The 19720-nt window shown below is 38.8% G+C and overlaps 1 protein-coding gene and 1 pseudogene across 2 annotated transcripts in view; both read right to left on the minus strand.

The window, feature by feature from the left end:
- Nucleotides 1–19720, minus strand: part of MACROD2 (mono-ADP ribosylhydrolase 2) — a 1842294-nt gene that overhangs the window by 1501969 nt on the left and 320605 nt on the right. The window lies entirely within an intron of this gene.
- LOC311624697 (neurofilament light polypeptide-like) lies at nt 345–1802 on the minus strand (annotated as a pseudogene). Its single transcript has 2 exons — nt 1697–1802; nt 345–1551 (listed from the first exon to the last, which is right to left on the minus strand). The product of its transcript is annotated as a neurofilament light polypeptide-like (transcript).

Consider the following 19720-nt stretch of genomic DNA (forward strand, 5'->3'; position numbering starts at 1 on the left):
ATTTTCCCTGTCATTTAGTGTAACTTTACTGTTTATTGCACATGATTTGAGATCTTTAATTTCTAACCACCAAAGATTCAAAGGTCTATTTTTTCCATGAAGTTTAATATTAACATCAGTTAATTCATGTATTTTTATTGTAAACATCTGAATTATTCACATTGTCAGAGATCCTGAACTCATAAGTGTGGACCATGCACAGGCTGGCAAGCCAGGAAGCCACTCTGCAAGCAGACAGATACTCTGCATAAGGAGAAAAGTCATAGCACAACATTTAATGTCCATCCTGAGTCACCTCAGAATGTTATATATATTGACTTCTTAATTCATATATTATCAGGAACTCAACCGCTTGGTTGGTGAAGGGGTTGACCTGGAGGATTATTCCTGAAATAATTAAGGAAAGGAGGGCTCAATCTTTTATTGGTTGCTTGCTCCTCCCCAACATCTTCATCTTTCCTCTCATCCTCAGCTTCTCAGGCATCTTCTCCTTCACCTTCATCTCCTTCTTCTTCCTCCTTTGCATCCTCAAATTCTTCCTTGGCACTTTCTTCCTCTTCCTCTCCTTCCTCTTCATCAGCCACTTCCTTCTTCTCCTCCTCTTCAGCTTCTCCTTCAGAGAGGGTTTCATCCTTAGTTTCCTAATAGTCTCCTCCACCTCAATCTGCTTCTCCTGGATGTGGCTAGTGTTAGTGCATTAAGAAAGGAAGGAGCGAGTGTGCATCAAGTAGGAGCTAGTTTATAAACTACCTTAGACAGATCGACTAAAGATCTGGAAATGATGGGTGTAGCCACTGGCTATGTTTCCCACACTGGTGAAACTGATCCGGGTCTCCTCACCTTCCAAGAGTTTCCTATAAGCTGAAATGACAATGTCCAAAGCCACATTAAGGAGGTCCTGGTATTCTTTTAAATGTCATGCCATTTCACTCTCTGTAGTTCTCAACTCATTTTCTAATTTGTTGATTGTGTCCTGCATAGCACTAACATCGGAGTTCTGCTTATCCTCCAGCTCTTGCAGCTGCTTTCCCAGAGCTTAGTTCATGCCCCGGCATGTTTTGATCTCCAGGGTCTTGGCCTTGAGCAGGCAGCAGCTTTCAGACACCTCGTCCTTGGCGGCGCGCACCCTGTAGGTGTTCTTGGCAGTGCTCCTGGTCAGCATGGTGAAGCAGCTCTTGTACCATTCTTCTGCATTCTGCATGTTCTTGGCAGCCAGCTTCTCTTACTGAGCGCCAATGTTCTTGGATGCTGCAGAGAGGTCAGACTTGGAGCACATGTCCATTTCCACCAAGATCTGAGAGTACTGGATCTGCACCTGCAGCTCAGCAATCTCCTCTTCATGCACCTTCTCCAGAAAGGTGATTTAGTCCATCAGGCTATTCATGAGCTTTTCAAGCTCAGCACCAGCAAGAGACACCTCATCTGCACCTTTTTGCGCCTCTATCAGCCAGCCCCCTGTGTCATCATGGTTCAGCATTTCTTCCTGATAACATGCCTGCAGGTTGCTCCCAGTCCCTCCCAAGCCCTGGTGCCTGCTAACTGCCCACTGCCCTCTCCTCACCAGGGATCAGTGCAGTGGGCTTGGGCACAGGCATCCCATTTTCATTAAATTGTTCAATCCTGGCCTGCTCCACCTGTGTCCATAGGAGGCTCGGGGCAGACAGTGATCCCAGAGATCCTGGCCACCCCCACCTACCTGGGTCCCCAATGGCAGCCTCAACCCAGCGGGCAGCATCAGGCTCAGCCCGCCTGGCCTGCCCAGACCCAATGGCTGCCTGGACCCCGTGGACTGTGTCAGGCATTGCCCCCAGGCCTGCCCGCTTACCAATGGCTGCCTGGACCCTGCGAGCAGCATCAAGTGCTTCCCACACGGCCTGCCTGGTTCCCAATGGTTGCCTGGACCCCACAGGTGGCATCAGGCACTGCCCACCATGCCTGCCCCACCCTGTTGGCTGCCTGGACCCCACTGGTGGCAACAGGCACTGTCTGCCCGGCCTAGGCCATTACTGATGGCAGGCTGGACCCCTGGCAGTGTGAGGTGCTGCCTGGCAGGACTGCCCTGTCTAAGATGGTGGCCTGGACACTGCAAGCATCCTCAGGCACTGCCCACCTGGCCTGCCCAGTCCCCCCTGGTGGACTGGACCCTGCAGCAGTGTCAGACACACCCTGCCCCTTCTTCATATGCAAATTTACCCTCCATCTTTGTTGGCTTAATTTGCATATCTCTCCTGATTGGCTGTGAGCATAGCAAAGGTACAGTTAATTAGCATTTCTCTCTTTTATTAGTGTAGATTGGCTCAATATACTGAACTCCCTTAGAAACAATTTGCTATGATATAAACGTTAAACTGTTAACATTGTAAAGGTAAAGTAGGGAATTCAGAGGAGGAATAAGAAGAAAAAAATAAAGCCAGCCTAAAACCTAAAAAAAAAAAAAAAAAAAAAAAAAAAAAAAAAAAAAGAAGAGTCCTTAAGTACTAGCAGAGTATAGGTAGAGAGAGAGAGAGATGTAAAGATAGAGATAAAAATATAGAGTGTGATGTGTTAAAATAACAGAAGAGTAAAGTTCAGGTTGCTGGAAGTCTCTGAAGCTGCACTAATAAGTGATAGACACTGCCTTAGGGAATGAATGCAGCCCTGCAGAAAGCCATACTACCAGGACCCACATCCATGGAAATGGGCCTCACCTTCCCATGTCTAACTACAAAGCCAGATGCTGGCTGACTCCAACTATGTCCCAATGTACTTAAGAAGCCAGTCAGTCCAGGACAGCCTAGGATTGCTGTATTAGCCTTCACATCATCTCCAAATTGGATTGGTGTGTTTACTGCCTGTCATATAGTGGGTACTCAATCAGTATCTATTGAAACAGGAAGAAAGAAAGAGAGGGAGGGGAAAATGGAGGGAGTGAGGAAAGAATAAAGGAAAAAAAATATGCTTGTAACAGTTTCTTTCTACAACATTGTAGTATATTTTTATATGAATCAATTTTGCATTTAAAAGAAAATATTCTTTTTTTATATGCATGAAAATTAAACCATGGCTCTATCCCTTATTTTCATAACATCCTTATATTACAAACAAATAGATAAAGCTCATGTTAATAAATTGTATAACAACATACTATATATTTATGAATGCATTATTTATTATATAATGTAAATGTATAACACTTTAGCTTACAACAACCTATAAATTGTTTTAAGTAACTCATCGATTTATACCAGGAGAAAAAACACAGATAGCAAAGATAGACTTGGATTAGTTCTATATTTATAGTACTTTGAAATAAAAGCTACAAGATATAGGAAAACAAAGGTAAACCTTATCAATCTAAAGCTATCAACACCTCTGATGAGAGAAAAGAAAGCAAGTAAAAAAAAAAAAAAAAAAAAAAAAAAAAAAAAAAGCAACAGGCAGCAACTCTGGGATTCCAGCTGGACTTGGAGTATGTTAATCATGTAATTAAGCTATCTCATTACTTTCCTAAGAATACCAGGAAAGGAAAGATGATGTGCCTTACACCTGTTACTGAAACGTCAATTTGTACTTTCTTTCCCTGTGTCACCAGTGTATCAGTTGAATCAGCACAATTACTTGCTCTTTGGACACTGTTCTACTTTCCTACATGAATTGCTGTTACACAGCTCGAGACACGGTTTCCTTCTGAATGTAAATCTCCACTGCATATCAGGGCCTTGCTTCAACCTTCTCCCCTCTCCTCTGATCCCAGAAAATTTTACAAACTAAGCAGTGTCAATATTTGGTTGAGTTCCAAGTGAAAATCAAGGGAGTGGCTGATTTACAAAGTGGACTTTTTCTCAGAAAATCCAAACTGTATTAACACCCCAGCATGGTGTCGATGGTTACACAATTGGCCAAGTTTGCCTTTTAAATAATCAGTAAATATCCATGCAGAGAATGACAGACAAATATTTGGGGGAAGTTAGGAGTTCACATTTAACTGCAAAATTCAAATGCTGTTAGGCTAATAAAAATGAAAACCTTGTAGTGGCAAGATTTCTAACGTTTTACAAAATCTAAAATGTAATCAATAATTCAGTACTTTGTGTCAAAATGTGATATAAAAAATTTTCATCCTCTGATCTGCAAACTCCCCTAATCACATTTTGTGCTTTTGTTTGGGTTATAATTATAAAAAACTAAGCACTCATTGATTCATTCAACAAATGTCATTTACACACATACTTAGTGCTAAGCAGTATTTTAGGTATTAAGGAAAAACTATATTCCTGCCTTCATGAAACTTGTATTCCCAAGTAGACAGAAACAGACAATAAATAATTTATAAGAGCAGGATGTATTCTTATAGGATGGTCAGGGAAGGCCTCTCTGATGATGTGCCATCTAAGCAGAGACCAGAAGAATGTGGGGGTGCAAACCAGGTGTGCACCTGGGAAAACAGGCTTCTCAGCAAAGGCTCTGAGAAGCATGAGGCTTGCATGTCTGAGGAACAGTGTGGCTGGAATAGACTGAGTAGAGGACAGGGACAGGCCCTCCTTGAAGTGCAATGTGAGGGCCTTGGTTTTCCTTCAGAGACAGCATCTGGAGGGATGGAGAAGAGGAATGATAGAGTAATCTGCTAGGGGTTTTACTTCTAAAGTACCACTCTGTTATGCAGAATAAATATTGTACTACAAAATCAAGGAAGCAAATTAAGAGGCTACTACAACCTCCATATTGAGCCTTGGACCTGGGAGGCAGCAATGAAGGTGGTGAAACAGATTTTCAGGCTATTTGGATTTAAGATGTAAGAAAAAGAGGAAAGAATGGATGACTAACAAGATTTGAAACTTCAACAACAGGAAGAGTGAAACTGACTCTCTTCTCCACAAGAGAAGAATATAGGACAAGAAGGTTTGGAGCAGGTCAGGAAATCAGGGGTCCACTTAGGATATAAGCATGTGAGAGATAACTTGTTAACTGCGAGATGCCAGTTAGAAATCTAAGTGGAGATGTCCATCTAGCAGTTGGAAACAGAAGTGGAGTTCAGAGGAGCACTCTGGGCTGTGGACATAAATTTGGAGTTCTCAGTGAGTGGATGATATTTAAAACCAGAAGACCAGATGCCATCCCTTAGGGAGAGTGCAGATAGTACAAAGGAAGCTCATTAGTATCACCTGCATGACCTTATCAACCCCTCTGACCAAGTACTAACAAGTCACCACAGGTTTATATTTGTGTTTGCGTTTACAATCAATTTGCATGAAGCAGCATTATTTTAGAGGAACAAACAAAAGCTGACTCAGACAAGGTGCTGCATTTACACCAAGTCCAAAGGCTGCCTCTGCCCATTGCGTGAATGAAGGTTTCATGGTCATAGGAACAGGGGAAAAAATCAGTACAAGAACTTTTCATCAAATGGAGCTTGGTACTTCTGCCACACTGAACTGTAAGATCCTGTTTTGTACAAGTCTACATACAGCATATTGATTTCTCAAGTGGCAAGTGCATTTCCGTAGAATAACATTATCTGCCTCATGAAACTTATGTTGTGAATTTGAATTTCATTGCTTAGTAGTTTCAAATTTTATTTATCTTAAAGTAATTTAAGAGCTAAAGGCATAAGGAATTTACACCAGATTTTATATTTGTATATTTTATAGTAAGAGTAAAATAGAAAATTAGTTATATTAATACTAAGGGTCAAAAGAATCCATCAGATACTCAAGTTTAGGAATCACCAGTGACAGATAAATATCATTCATGAGACTAAAATAAACCTGGGCATGGTTCAAATATAAAGGGAGAAAGTGTTTTTTTAAACATGTGATTATTAATGTTGCAGAGAACTATGTTTAAGGCAACTTGAAACTTTATATACAATATTTATATCATAATATATACTATAAATAAATGCATATAACTTGCTATTTATGTGCATATATAGGTAATTACATACACATAGTTAGGGAGACAGAACCCAGTGATTAAGAGCACAGGTTCTGAAGTTGGACAGTTTAGATTTTAATACCAGCCTGATCCTTTAATAATTTTATTTCTTCGTTTGTAAAAATCAATATAGTAATGGTACACTTGTCATAAGATTGCTGAGAGCATTAAAGACACATGTGTCAGGCACACAGTAAGCACTCAAGAAGCAGAGAAAGAGAGAAGACCAAGATAAGAGTACATTCTTTAGTACAAAAAAAGAGTAAACTAGGTACAAAGACCAGGCAGATAGAATGACTCAGTCTTTAAGACAGGTAAATGTTTCCCTAGATATTATCAACATTAATTTTTACCTAGAAAGTAAATGGTTCTAAATACAATCTTAAAGTACAACTACAGATGATCTGTAGTTGAGGACTAAACACCCTATTGGGATAATTCAGGGCTGCTAAAGCTGGTATAGCTGACTCCTACCAAAAAGAGTAACAATAGACTATGATTGCATCTATGGATAATGGCACATCCTACAGGACCTGAGCCTCTGCCATTGGTCCCCAGTGTGCCAGGAGTTCCAGGAGAATATGCTCCCTTAGTCTCAGTTAATTGGAATCTGGGGTCACTGTTCTGCCAAGAGGGGTTTGTGCTATGCACCCCACTTACGATCCATGAGTCCTCTTTCATTGGATTTTTCATTCTGCTGGTGCAGTGGTCAGCACACTCATTAGTCAACAGAGCCAACTAGCAACAGTCCAACAATTGAATTTCTTTTGAGAGTCAAAAATTTTTTTTTAATTTAAACTTCTTCTAATGCCACTTCTTCAAAATAGACTCTCCCAGGCCATGGTATTTTGTGGAAGAGCCACACTCAGAGGGCCAAAGAGCCACATGTGGCTCGCAAGCTGCAGTTTGCCGACCATGGCCTTGGTTGATTCAAGTTACTTAGGAAAGATTATCAGGCTAAATCATGATGCCACACTGCTCAGAGCATCAGATTTAGAGGTTCTATAACAATAGAATTTTGGATTTTGAAAATTTATAACTTCTCAGAATCTATGCTAAGAACCTTACAATTGGCCTATTTAATCATCATAAAAGCCTTGTGAAATAAGGATTATCATCTCCATTTTACATGAGAAGACTGAGAAATTAAGAAAATTGCCCAAAGTTACAGAGCTGGTAACTAACTACTTTAGGTTTCTTTGAGAGCTTTGACTTAGCTTTAATTCTTATGTTTCCACTTCCATTATTACTGGCGTGAATATAGGCTACGGATTCTGGAATTCAATCTTTTTACTTGAGGTCTACAACTGCTCCTAGTGGTTGAGACTGGCATAGATCACAAACTCTTCTGTGGCTTCTATGAATCATTGACAAAGAAAATCAGTCTTTTGTGGGGATGAGAGATATAAAGAATTGCTTCCATTAGGGCCAAGGAGATCTCTTCAATTGCAAGGCTTTGTAAGGCTGCCTTGGAAGCAGCGCAGCATCAAGATAAAAAGGTGACTCCAGAGGAGCCTGGGGAGCGGAATTGGAATTTTCTGAGAGCACAGGGTCAAGCCGAGACAGACGTCCTCACAGTGCTATGTTTGATTAAGGCCCAGATAGCACATGGGTCATCCTTCACAGGATTAAATAGGAGAATAAGGCCGTTTCTTAGAAGCTGGATGCAATTTGAGCTTAAAAGGAAGATAGAATTCCTCATAGAAAGAAAATCATTATTTTTTTTGGGGGGGGGGAGGTGGATACTTCAATGAGACTTTTGGGTAGGACTCTGGAGGCACTGATGGCAAATTAAAATTAAAATAAAAGTATAATAGAAAATTTCAACTTCTCTTGGCTTTTCATGGGTGGAGTCTGCGTCTTTTGGGGTTGAGAGAAAGCAGAGCTGCCAAGTTGCACACACTCCAGGAATGCCGTTCCTATCACGGTCTCTGTGCGTTGTGTTCCAGTGTTGTACACTTTACAGCCTGTACAACTCTGCTGTGAGGCTCTGGGAGGAGAGAGCTTAGGGTCACAGAAGATGAGAAGTAAAGCAGATCCAGGGGACAGCAGGAGTGGCCACCAGTGCGGAAAGCCTGGCAACAGAAACGGATACCAACCTTCACTGATTCTGCTACTGATTCTTAGTGACAGATAATGATAATTCCTCTTAGAAATTCGGTATCTTAGTGATACTGAATTTCAAGTGCTCTCTAAGGAATTTCCTTCCTTTCATTTCAGATTTTCAGGAAAAGTGTAACAAACTGAACAACATTATGGGAGTAAAGCTGTGGGAACAATGCAGAAGGAGACATGTTTACCGTGGAGTTAATGAGAACCAGAGAGAGCCACAGTAGTAGATAAACAGGTGAAAGAGGACTTTGCTTGAAAGGGACTTCAGTGGAGAATAAAAATCAGAGTGAGCACAGCAGGTAACTAACCTCTCCCAAACTCTCATCCCTGATGAATCATCAAGAACGTGATGAATTTCTTAGGGTTAGGGATATAAGTCTTTGTTCTTTGTTTTGTTTTTTAATTTTTAAGGGGGAAAAAAACTTGCAGAGCATTTGGGAATCTTGGTTCATATTGAGTTTATGGGCCCTAGGGTTTCTAGAGCAGAAACATAGTATCTTTGATCAAATAAAGATCCTGGCAAGTCCCCAAGGGAAGAATGCCAGCTATGCCGTCATCTGTAAACACTCTAAGATCAATACAGGCAAAGTCCTTGCTGCCTCAAGCTGGGCCACTTGTGCCCACTGAGACTTTCCTGGAACAGATCCGTGAGGATGACCTCATGTCAGCTCGTCTTCACTGAGAACAGTCCGGCTATCTGGTCAGGGCTTGTCCATTCCAGGAGCTGGTGGAGTCATCTGCTCACAGTTTGGACTATACCAGAAAGACACTGAGATAAGCATGAGAGTGCAAGTAATTTATGTAGATGCCGATGCTAGGGAGCATGAATATAAAAATGGGAAGTCAGAAAGGAAAGGTAAAGAAATAAGATTAAGTATTTGCTATTTAGCAGGTTACATTTATGGACAGATGGACCTTACTGTTGCTAAGAAACTTAGAAGACAGTATTCAATAAACCCTGTATTTATCCTAAATGAGAGGCTGGGGTGTAGAGCTTTGTTACTGAGAGTGTGGCTGAAGGGTTAACATGGTCTAGAAGCTATTGAAAGTGCAAATTATGGACCTCATCTCTGACCTAATGTTGTTTAAACAATTTTCCAAGATATTTTAAACCCACTAAAGTTTAAAAGAAACTAAGTATTTATCCATTGACTCTTGTCAGTCATTGATTGAGGGTACCTGGGTGTTAACTTTGAACACTTCTGATGTGCTCCTTCTCTCCCTCCACGCGGAGCTGGCTCCAGGAGCCAGGGAAAGCCCTCGGGCAACCATTGTGGTAGGTACTTGCAGTTGGAATCTTCCTGTCTACCTGCCACAGGAATGGTAAGTGCTTGGAGATAGGGGAATCACTATAGCTCTGCTACACCTCCAGGTCTCTCCTCTACTCCCAAAGAAATGCAGGCCTGATTCAGCTCAGCAGTTGGCGTTTCCATCCCACAAATGATACATGTTCTGTCCTTGATCACTCTGAGAACATAGCCTTCCCCAACCCAAGAGACAGAGAAGCATCAATCAGATGCTCAAACCTCAGAGGGAAGGTAGGGAGGGTGGGGGTAAAGGGGAAAAATCAACCAAAGGACTTGTATGCGCACAGGTAAGCATAACCAATGGGCACAGACACCAGAAGGGTGAGGGCATGAACAGGAGTGGAGTGGGGATAAGGACACATATGTAATACCTTAATCAATAAAGAAAAAAAAAAAAAGAATACTAGCCTCATGGTCATAATAATCTAAACAAGAGCAGCTCGGGCATCTCACCAAACCTGGGCAGGGAAATCAAGCATGGTGAGAACTTAGCCAAGCAAGATGAAATATGGACTCTACCTGTCGGAGCTCTGACTTATAGTGACATCGTCTCTCCCATCTTGTACGAAATAAGGCAACACAATAGTGGTTATGATCTCTGGCTCTGCAGTCAGGTATATGGGGATTTGGATCCCATCTTCTCAACAGGTACTTGACCTGAATGACTATAGGTAAGTTACTTAATCTCTCTGAGTCTCATTTGCCTCATCTATAAAATTAAAATTATAACAAAAATACCTATAACATAGACTTTTTATGAGGATAAAATGAGATTCTGAATATAAAGTCATAAACACAGTTCTTAACACTTATAAGAACTCATTGAACATCAAGAAGTATATACATGCAGGGTGCATGATAGGGGTGAAAGCCAAATGCATCAGCATGGAAAATTAAACAGGCTTGGCTGCTGGAAGATCCAACAGTTATGTTCTATGACTGTATATTGAGGGCCTCTAATTTGCCATGCATGGCACTGGGCTAGGGAAAAACAAATAAACAAACAGAGCCTGGAGGTCAAGAGCAAGCTTGGCAAAGATCTAGCCCATGCTCCCTTGCATTGGCATCTAAAAAATTACTTGCACTCTCATGCTTATCTCAGCGTCTTTCTGGTATAGTCCAAACTATAAAGGTTCAGGATGTGGCAAAGTAAGATCCTGTCAGAGGAACAAAAATAAAAATGTGTCATGTACCAGCAAGACTTAGCTCTAGACATGCATGACATGGGCAGGAATTACAGCAGGAATGAAGGCTCAGTATGTACTTGTGATACCATTATAATTATCTGATTATAAATAGCAAGAAATAAGTAAAAGGAAGACTAGATAATATAGGCATGCCATTTATATAGCTTTACAAGAAAGCTGCAGTTAACATTCTCCTAGTCTGTTTCCAACAGATCTTTGAAGGAAGGGATTGGACAGTAGACTTATGCCCAGTAAGGTCTGGGTAACATGGAACAGTGTTTATCTGTCATTAGTCACACCTGGGAACAAGTCAGTGGCCAGAATAGGTGTGGCCATGACAAATGTGGGAAGATTTAATATTTAAGTTTTCGAACAAAGGAACCCTTCTCTCTCAACCCTTCTCTCTCTTGCTGCTCCTTCTTGATCTCTGGCTTACTGGCTCTTGGGTCCTGCATTCACCCTGTGGCCCACAGCCCATGGATTCCACAAATGGACTAATGGACTTTAATTAGCCTGAGGTTATGTATCTGATCCCTCTCCATCATGGAATGGAAACTCTAGATACTGGCCCTATTTTTTGGCTCTGCTGGAACCCCAGCTACACCTTTTTCAGGAATGGGTTAAGGGGAATGGGACTTTGCAACCCAAGAAATATAATTCCACACCAATAAAAACCATTCAGAAAACAACTCCAAGACCATGTGGATTCCTGCAACAGAGTGGAATTGACAGGACTGCTCCCGCCATGAAGACAGAAGAGAAACAGTCCAGAGATGGAAGATGCTGATGACACCTTGCTATACTAGGTGTCATGTACCAGCAGCTGTGTGTCACTGCAGGTTGCCCAGGACCAAAACAGAAAGGGTTGGACCGGCATTACCACCATTTGTCCTCCATCCAGAACTGAAATATCATTGTTGACATGTACACATAAGAAACTCTTTGACATTGAAATTGGGATTCAAAAGAACTGTTGGCCCAGAAAGATACTATAGACTAATTCATTTGCCTCTCAGCATAACCATTATTGCTTATCTCATTTTCAGTTCTTATAAGTATATTTCTAGTATCACGTGATCTCATGCATCTGGGGGATATAATGAACAACATAAACTGATGAACAAAAACAGACCCGGAGACAGGGAAGTATTGATCAGACTGTCAAACCTCAGAGGGAAGGTGGGGGAGGGTGAGGGTAAGGGGGAGAGATCAACAAAGGACTTGTATGCATGCATATAAGCCTAATCAGTGGTCATGGACAACAGGGGGATGGGGGCAAGTGTGGGGAGTGGTTTGAGATGGGAATGGAGGGATGAGAACAAATATGTGATAACTTAATCGATAAAGAAATTTAAAAAAAAACATTCAATATCTTATGCAAGTCTTAGAAAATTCATTTTCTGAAACTATTGCAAGAGCCGCCCCACTCCCACTGATTTCTTCAGAAGCAACAGTTATTTAGCACAGAAGTAGAACAGGAGGGCTACTTTGAACTGAGGCCTATGTCTGAGGCACACACTACAAACAGCCCTAACATGAATTTATTGCGAGGGCCAAAACTTGTGGGAAATACTTTCTCTGAAATCAACTACATTTCTTTTACTGTGGCAAATTCTACCTTATCTGAAATAGCCAGTACCTATAAAACAAGTCCGCACAGATAGCAAGACCTCACTCAACTCAGATTTCTCTATTGCCATGTATATGGTCAATGGGCCAGTATTGAAACCCAGATGTTTGGTGGCATCTGCCCACCTGGCTTTCTCTGAAACAGGGATTGAGATCCTGGCAACTGAGCTTCAGGCAACTCATAAAGTCAGGGAGTAATTAAGGATAGCCTAGCTAGATAGCTGTTCAGGTAAGAAAAATACTGCCACTAGAAATTTAAATAACTATAGAAAACTTTATTTGCAACATTTCTCTCAAAGAGGAATTGGAAGGGAGAAAATTGGACTTCTAGGAGCCTATGTAAGTAATTAGGGCTCACCCCCTAGAAGGGCTGGTGCAGGCTACTGTAGAATTTGCATTCTGTTAACTGAAATATGTAAATCTGGTGTCAGAGATTAACTGCTGGGTCAATAAAGATAGTGACCTCTGGTTACTTCTACATCCAGCATGTAAAGCTGGAAGATTTCCTAATGAATGTGGGACATTAACAACTACAATAGGTCAAAGACAATAGCATAGTAAGAATAATAAATAATATTTACTGAGATCTAAATATAAGGATGGCCCTGGGTGGTATAGTTCAGTTGGTTAAGCTTCAGCCCTGGGCACTGAAATGTTGTGGGTTCCATTCCTAGTCAGGGCACACCCCTAAGTTGCAGGCTAGATCCCAGGTAAGGGACATGCAGGAGGCAGCTATCAATGTTTCACTCTCACATTGATGTTTCTCTCTCTCTCTCTCTCTCTCTCTCTCTCTCTCTCTCTCTCTCTCTCTCTCTCTTTCTCTTAAAAAATCAATAAAATATATTTTAAAAATAATAAGCATAAGGTATGAATATGCTGTACACATATTGTACAGGTATATTAACTCTCATTCAACAAGCCTATAAAAGATACTATTACTACCCTCTCTGTATAAATAAATTAACACTAAAAGTCACACAGTCAGTAGATGGTAGAGGTGAGATTTGAAGCTATACAGTCTGGTTTCAGAACCTGTTCTTTTCACCACTATCACAGATAGTTAAATAAAACTAGTTTGTGGAAGCACCACATGTCTAGCCTGAATGGGATATCCACATGTCTTGGGCCAGCCATGATTTTGGTTAGGGTCACACAGAGAAATGTAAAGAAAGCAAATATTTTCTTTCTGTCAGAACAAAAACAAAAATATTCTCTGACCTGCCTAAATAAAAAAGCTCATAAAGTTGAATTATCGTGAATCATGTTTTGCTTAAATAAAAGTAAGTTTTCAGAATATAAAATCCAGCTAAATCATTTGGCAGTTTCAGTAAATGTAGTCACCTGATGCCTCCCCAGTGAAATCTCCAAAACATTACAAATTTTCTTCATTTTGAAAGCATCCATGACAACAATTCTCCTAGGAATTTGATTTTACTGAGAATGGCTGTTTAGTCTATTAAAATGACACATCGAAACCTAATCTTGAACAATATGACAAAGTTGTTGACTGCTGGGAATCAATGTTAGCAGTCAGACCACACTGACAAGCTGTAAGCAGACAGCTCATTTCAAAAAAAAAAAAAAAAAGAAAAAGAAAAGAAAAAAAAGAAAAAGGGCAGAAAGCCTCCCGTGAAGCCAGAAAACAGAGTCATCATCAGCTGTAGGGGTGACACAAAGTAAGAATGGTTTCCAAAGGAATGGGGAGTGGGAGGGACTGGCAGACTACACCTGCCAAATAGATGAGTATAGATCCACAGATGAAATGCTAGGCGAAAGCAAGGATGGAGCCAAAAGGAGCCGGGCAAGAAAGAATTTAAATGAAACTAAAATCCACATTCAATAGAAATGGTGCTGTACTTTCTTAGTGTGGTTTTTTCACCGCCACCAGATACAGTACAGATTCTGATTAAAAGATGGGTGAAAAATATGGTGGCTGAAAAAGTGCCTGCAGGCCATTAAGGCTTTGTAAACCTATCTGCAAGGCTGCATCATAGTTACTCATAGAGACAGAATCCACATTAGAATTCAACAGCTTCATACTAAGGCCCATTCTGGAAATGGCTCTCTATTAGGTACTGAGGGATGCAAAACTGAGGGAGTGTGAAGCCCTCCCTGCAATGAAACAAAAAGTTAGAAATAAAGTCACTGGAACCCTCTCTTTGTCTCTCAAAGGTCAATGATTAATATATGATACACTCAAGTGTTTATCAAGCGACCTCTAAGATGATGACAAAGCTCTAGGTGGTAGGCTTGAGGAAATTAGTCAGTTAACAAATAGTGATTAGATATTTACTATCTGTATGGCAAAGGGCTAGCAAGGATAAGCTTATAACAGAGCCAAAAACTGAAACTAATATAATGCTGTCTTTCATTTATACCTTAATGAGAGAGAGAGAGAGAGAGAGAGAGAGAGAGAGAGAGAGAGAGAGAGAGAGAGAAAGAGAGAAAGAGAGAAAGAGAGAAAGAAAGAAAGAAAGAAAGAAAGAAAGAAAGAAAGAAAGAAAGAAAGAAAGAAAGAAAGAAAGAAAGAAAGAAAGAAAGCCAGACAATACCTTCCTATCCTTCAGGAATGTAACATCTATTTAGTTGGAAAGATAAGGGAAAGATAGGTAACCTTACAATGATAAGGGGGAAAGGTTGCAGGAGTTCAAAAGAAGAAGAAAAATAACTAGGATACAGTGTCAGTAGATAAAGAGTTTACATGGTGACACAATCTAGTTAGTATTATCCCAGGTCTCAGATTCATTTACCACACTGACATCATTCTTTCTACTAAGTTATCTCGTTCTCAGTCTCGGCTTAATAACAACATAAAATCAGAATACTCCTAAATCAAACTTTTTTCCATTTATAAAAATTAAATAATTAGTGTATATTTTAGAAAGATTTCTATAGAACTTTTACTGCTATCCTCATTGCAAATAAAAGGTTAAAAATCCACTGTTGGAAGTTTCCATGAAATACATTAAGAATGAGCAAATTGTTGTCACAGGTCTTTATAATTCTACAAAAGAAAATACCCTCTAAGTTCTTTTCTGTTTTAACATAAAAATCCTCATTTTTCTATCAGTGAAAATCACTCTGTTACAATCCACATGATTCAAGTTAGGTTGTCTTTTTTAGATCATCTTTTTTTTTATTGTTAGATAAAATCAGTCAGCAAAATCATAAAAGGTATTTATAAATTTGAACTTTTAGTCAATGAACTGGAATTATGGTGTAATGAACTAACCTATAGCTATTAGATTCTTCACAATTATTACTATTTTATGTAAATATCTGCAGTTTGTAATTAGGTCTCCTCTCCAATAAACTGTAACTGTGTGTGTTATGTCACAAATAAAAGGTCTGTGATTGAATTTCACCATATATACAAATATTCATTTGTAAACAGTCAGGCAAGCTGTTCTGTAAGCTCAGAGAAGTCCCAGCTTTTTGCCCAATTACTGTTTTTGACAGGCATCCTTGCATGAAATGCTCAATGGAAGCGGCTTCCACTCCTTTGGGGCAGGGCTATCATAATGTGCTCAAGTGGCCGGATGCCCTGCTGAGCACAGGACAGGACAAAGTCCTCCAACAGGTATGGGGCTCCCTAGATTCTTCAACTGTCTTCATTCCTGAATAGAAATGTCTGCATAATATTTCTAATAAAACCCACATATTTAGAAGTCATTTCACTAAAGAAATAAATCATTTGTAACATCTGTTTAATGAATTCTTCCATGATAATTAGAAATAAAGATATTTAATGCCTTATACTAGCCATTTGTTAAAACAAACAAACAAACAAACAAAAAGCCACAAAAACAAAACAAAACAAAACAAAAAAACCCTGGGGTTTTGTTTTGTTTTTATTAGTGTCTTCCCACTAAATAACCAGTCCTATTGTCTTAACTATCAAGTTATTTCAAATGCTAACTGACCACCCTTGTGTTCTTTCAAATCTCTACTCTTACTGAACTTTTTTAGTTGGGTATATGCACTGCTGTTAGAGATGTATTTAAGTCTCACCATGGTTTTTGGATTTGCGAATTTTTGTTTTTCTGCATTTGAATTTTATAATAGATGCATGTAAGTTTAGAATTCTTTCTCCTCTGGTAAATGCTTGCTTTAAAATCTATTTTACGATGCAATCAAAGCCATGCCATCTTTTTTTTGGTTATTTGTTATGTCTTTCTTTTCCTATATTTTCTGCTTTGAACGTCAATATGTTTAGTTTTAAATGTGCCTGGACTCCGACAATCTCTTTTCTTTATTTGGTAAGCTTAGCACACATAAATGTATTGTAATACTGATATAAATTCGGATTTATTACTAGAGTTGTATTTTATGCTTATCTGCCCTGCTTTTCCTTCCTTATTTTTTTAAACTTCCTTTTGTATGGATTGAATTTTCTTGTTTCATTTCTTTTGAATTTTTGTACTGGTTTGAAATGTGTATCCTTTTTTTTTATTTCAACAGTTAATCTAATTACAGTGGCTTCTACTTCTGTTGTGGCTATTGTTAAATGAGTTGTCATTCTAATTGTTGTTAGGTAATCTGTCTTTGTACTCTCTACTGACTGTGTGACTTTTAGTGTTAATTATTGAAAATCACCTACTAACAGTAAAATGAATTTGGAGGGGAGTACAATGAACCAATAACTTAATTAGCATTGTTTATGGACTTCTTAGAAGAGATCATTTTGATTTCTAGAGGAATTTAAACAAATGCATAATTCTACATTTTTCTATCCTTGAGAAAAATTACAATATAAAATAATTTCCTCAATATTATAAAAATAAAATACAGATTTTCTTAATATCTTCTGTCATTGTCAAACAAATACAATTTTAAAAATGAAGTGAAATATTTTTGAATTAAATATGAATTCTAGATATTAAATTTTTATAAATAAGTGATTTTGACTTATTAAAGCCATTTTATTGTCTTTGAGTTTCCATATCCAGGCAGGCAGCTGCCGCTTCTCATTAGTACGTGGACTCTTCCTCTTTCTTGGACACAAAAACGCAGCCCCAACCTTCTGTGGTTGGCAGAAAGAACTATTATCACAATATGATTAAAATGAAGACTTTGGAACTCTTTCTCCTCAAAAGAAGAGGATTTTGTTTCGATTTTCTGCTTATGGTTGTTGGCTAACTAAGATCCTACTAGACAACCCAAAAGGAAAACAAGAAGATCATCATGTGTACATGTTCATTAGAGCATCACTTCAGGGTTCTTATCAAACTCAGCCATACTGAGGCAAATCTATAAACTGTCAAAACATTTATGTGATTTAACATCTATAGCAAATACACACACACACACACACACACACACAAACACACACACACACACTCACACACAAACTTCCCCTATGATACAAATCTTCCTTTTCATTTTACTACTACTGTTATTTAATGCTTAATCTAAGAGAACTCAAGCTAGAACAGTTAGAGCATTATGTGTATAAAAATCAGAATAAGGAAACAATTGCTCATAAGCATCAAATAATTAGGATCAATACAATTTTTTTCTTTTTTTAATTTAAATTCTTTATTGTTTAAAGTATTACATAAGTCTCCTTTTCCCCCCATTGACCTCTCCCCAGCCACCCCCATCCCCAGCAGATGTCCTTTCCCTTCCCCCCACCCCCCCCCCCCCCCGCCTCCCCGCCCAGGTCTGTGTCCATTGGTTATGCTTATATGCATGCATACAAGTCCTTTGGATGATCTCTTACCGCCTCACCTGCCACCTTCCCTCATAGGTTGGACAGTCTGTTCAATGCTTCTATGACTCTGGTTCTATTTTTGTTCATTAGTTTATGTTGTTCATTATATTCCACAAATGACTGAGATCATGAGATATTTACCTTTCTCTGGCTTATTTTGCTTAGCATAATGCTCTCCAGTTCCACCCATGCTATTGAGAATAGTAAGAATTCTACAATTTGATCTTGAACACATTTTATCCCAAAACATTTTTGGGGTTGTATTTCCAAAACTACTAAACATTGTAGAGCATATAAGCATAATTTAATAGTTTTAGAAAAAACAAACCAATACGAGAGAATCACTACCCTTGAGATTTCATAATTTTTTAATTCCAGGCAACAAAAATGAAAGCCAGAGACATTGAGCATGAGAAACACATACACACACACACAGGCGCACACACACACACACACACACACACACACACACACACCATAGTCACACTTATAGTCTAACTATAATACGTATTTGTGGCTAGAAAAACAGCTGATATATTCAATGTATCATGGAAATATTTCTGTCTGTACAAACACTAAAAGAAGAAACTGGCCCTACAATAACCCGAAAATCTCTAGTTTGTTGCCAAGATGCCTATTGAGAGAAGGCAGCAGCTGGTAGATGTCACTTAGAGTTGGGGATCCAAAGCAGGAACTAACAGTGTTGATATCCTCTCCCATCCATGTCCAGTATAATACTTTAGCAGAGAGGAAAACAAAACAGAATCACAATCTAGATTAGAAAAAAAGATGGAATTAAAGTATGTGGTGGCAGACGTTTGTATTAGGATAAAAAGACAAACATATTTTTGAATCAACTAAAATACTGTAAGACGCTTTTTACAGTGCTACCCATCAATGCTGACAGGTGGGGACTTACAAAAGAAAAGGAAATAACATGCTGAGTTTGCTTGGATTGAGTCAATACAGATAAACACACTGATTGGATGGATGGCTCTCAAATAAAACAAAACATGCCCAAGAAGAAATAAATGTAGCAAACTTAGATTTATATTCTGATTAATTATATTTCTGATTAATTTGTCTTTCTTTTAAAATGTAACTTTAAAATTATAAATATATGTAACTGCAAAATTTCAGGCAGTAAAGAAAGGCATGAAAAAAAAGGTAAACATTTCCCTCTCTCTCTCAACACTATATTTCTTATATAGTATATATTCCAAAAGTCATATTGCACAGTCTTCAACTTGCTTTTTTCTTCTGACAAAATATTCTGAAAATTTTCTATATCTATAAATATAGATAGGTATTTCGTATGATATTGCAAAGAATAAGTATAATGTTATTTAATAATATTTGGGTCACCACCATATTTTTAATAATCACAAACAATGCTCTAATCTAATGAATGTTCTATAAAGTCCTTTGGATTAATATCTGGAGGCATGCAGGCTGTATTCTGGTGGAGCTTAAGTTTTCCAAGAAATGAAAGTAATTCTCTTTATGTTTCCTTATCTTTAGGACTCTTCTTTGTTCCCAGGCCCAGCTCCTTCCATTCCCCCACCCCTCACACAAATACAGGCACCTGTTTAATTTCAGAGTCCATGCAATCTCAGTTGAAAAATTATTTAATCTAAGAAGTGTTTTCTGATTACTCCCATCTTAATTTTACATTTTAATCTACTAAAGTACTGTATAAGCATTTTTAAAAAATATTATTTCTTTTTTAAGCAACACCACATCAACCAGAGTCTTGCTATTAGCTCCTCACTTTATTTTCTACTGGGATGAAAAATGCAGAGTTCCCCCCATCCCTATATCCTGGTTGAAATAATACAATTATACTATGCTCATACTCA

The sequence above is a fragment of the Pipistrellus hanaki genome (genome assembly GCF_964339955.1).
Source record: "Pipistrellus hanaki genome assembly, chromosome: 6".
In the NCBI taxonomy this organism is placed as follows: Eukaryota; Metazoa; Chordata; class Mammalia; order Chiroptera; family Vespertilionidae; genus Pipistrellus; species Pipistrellus hanaki.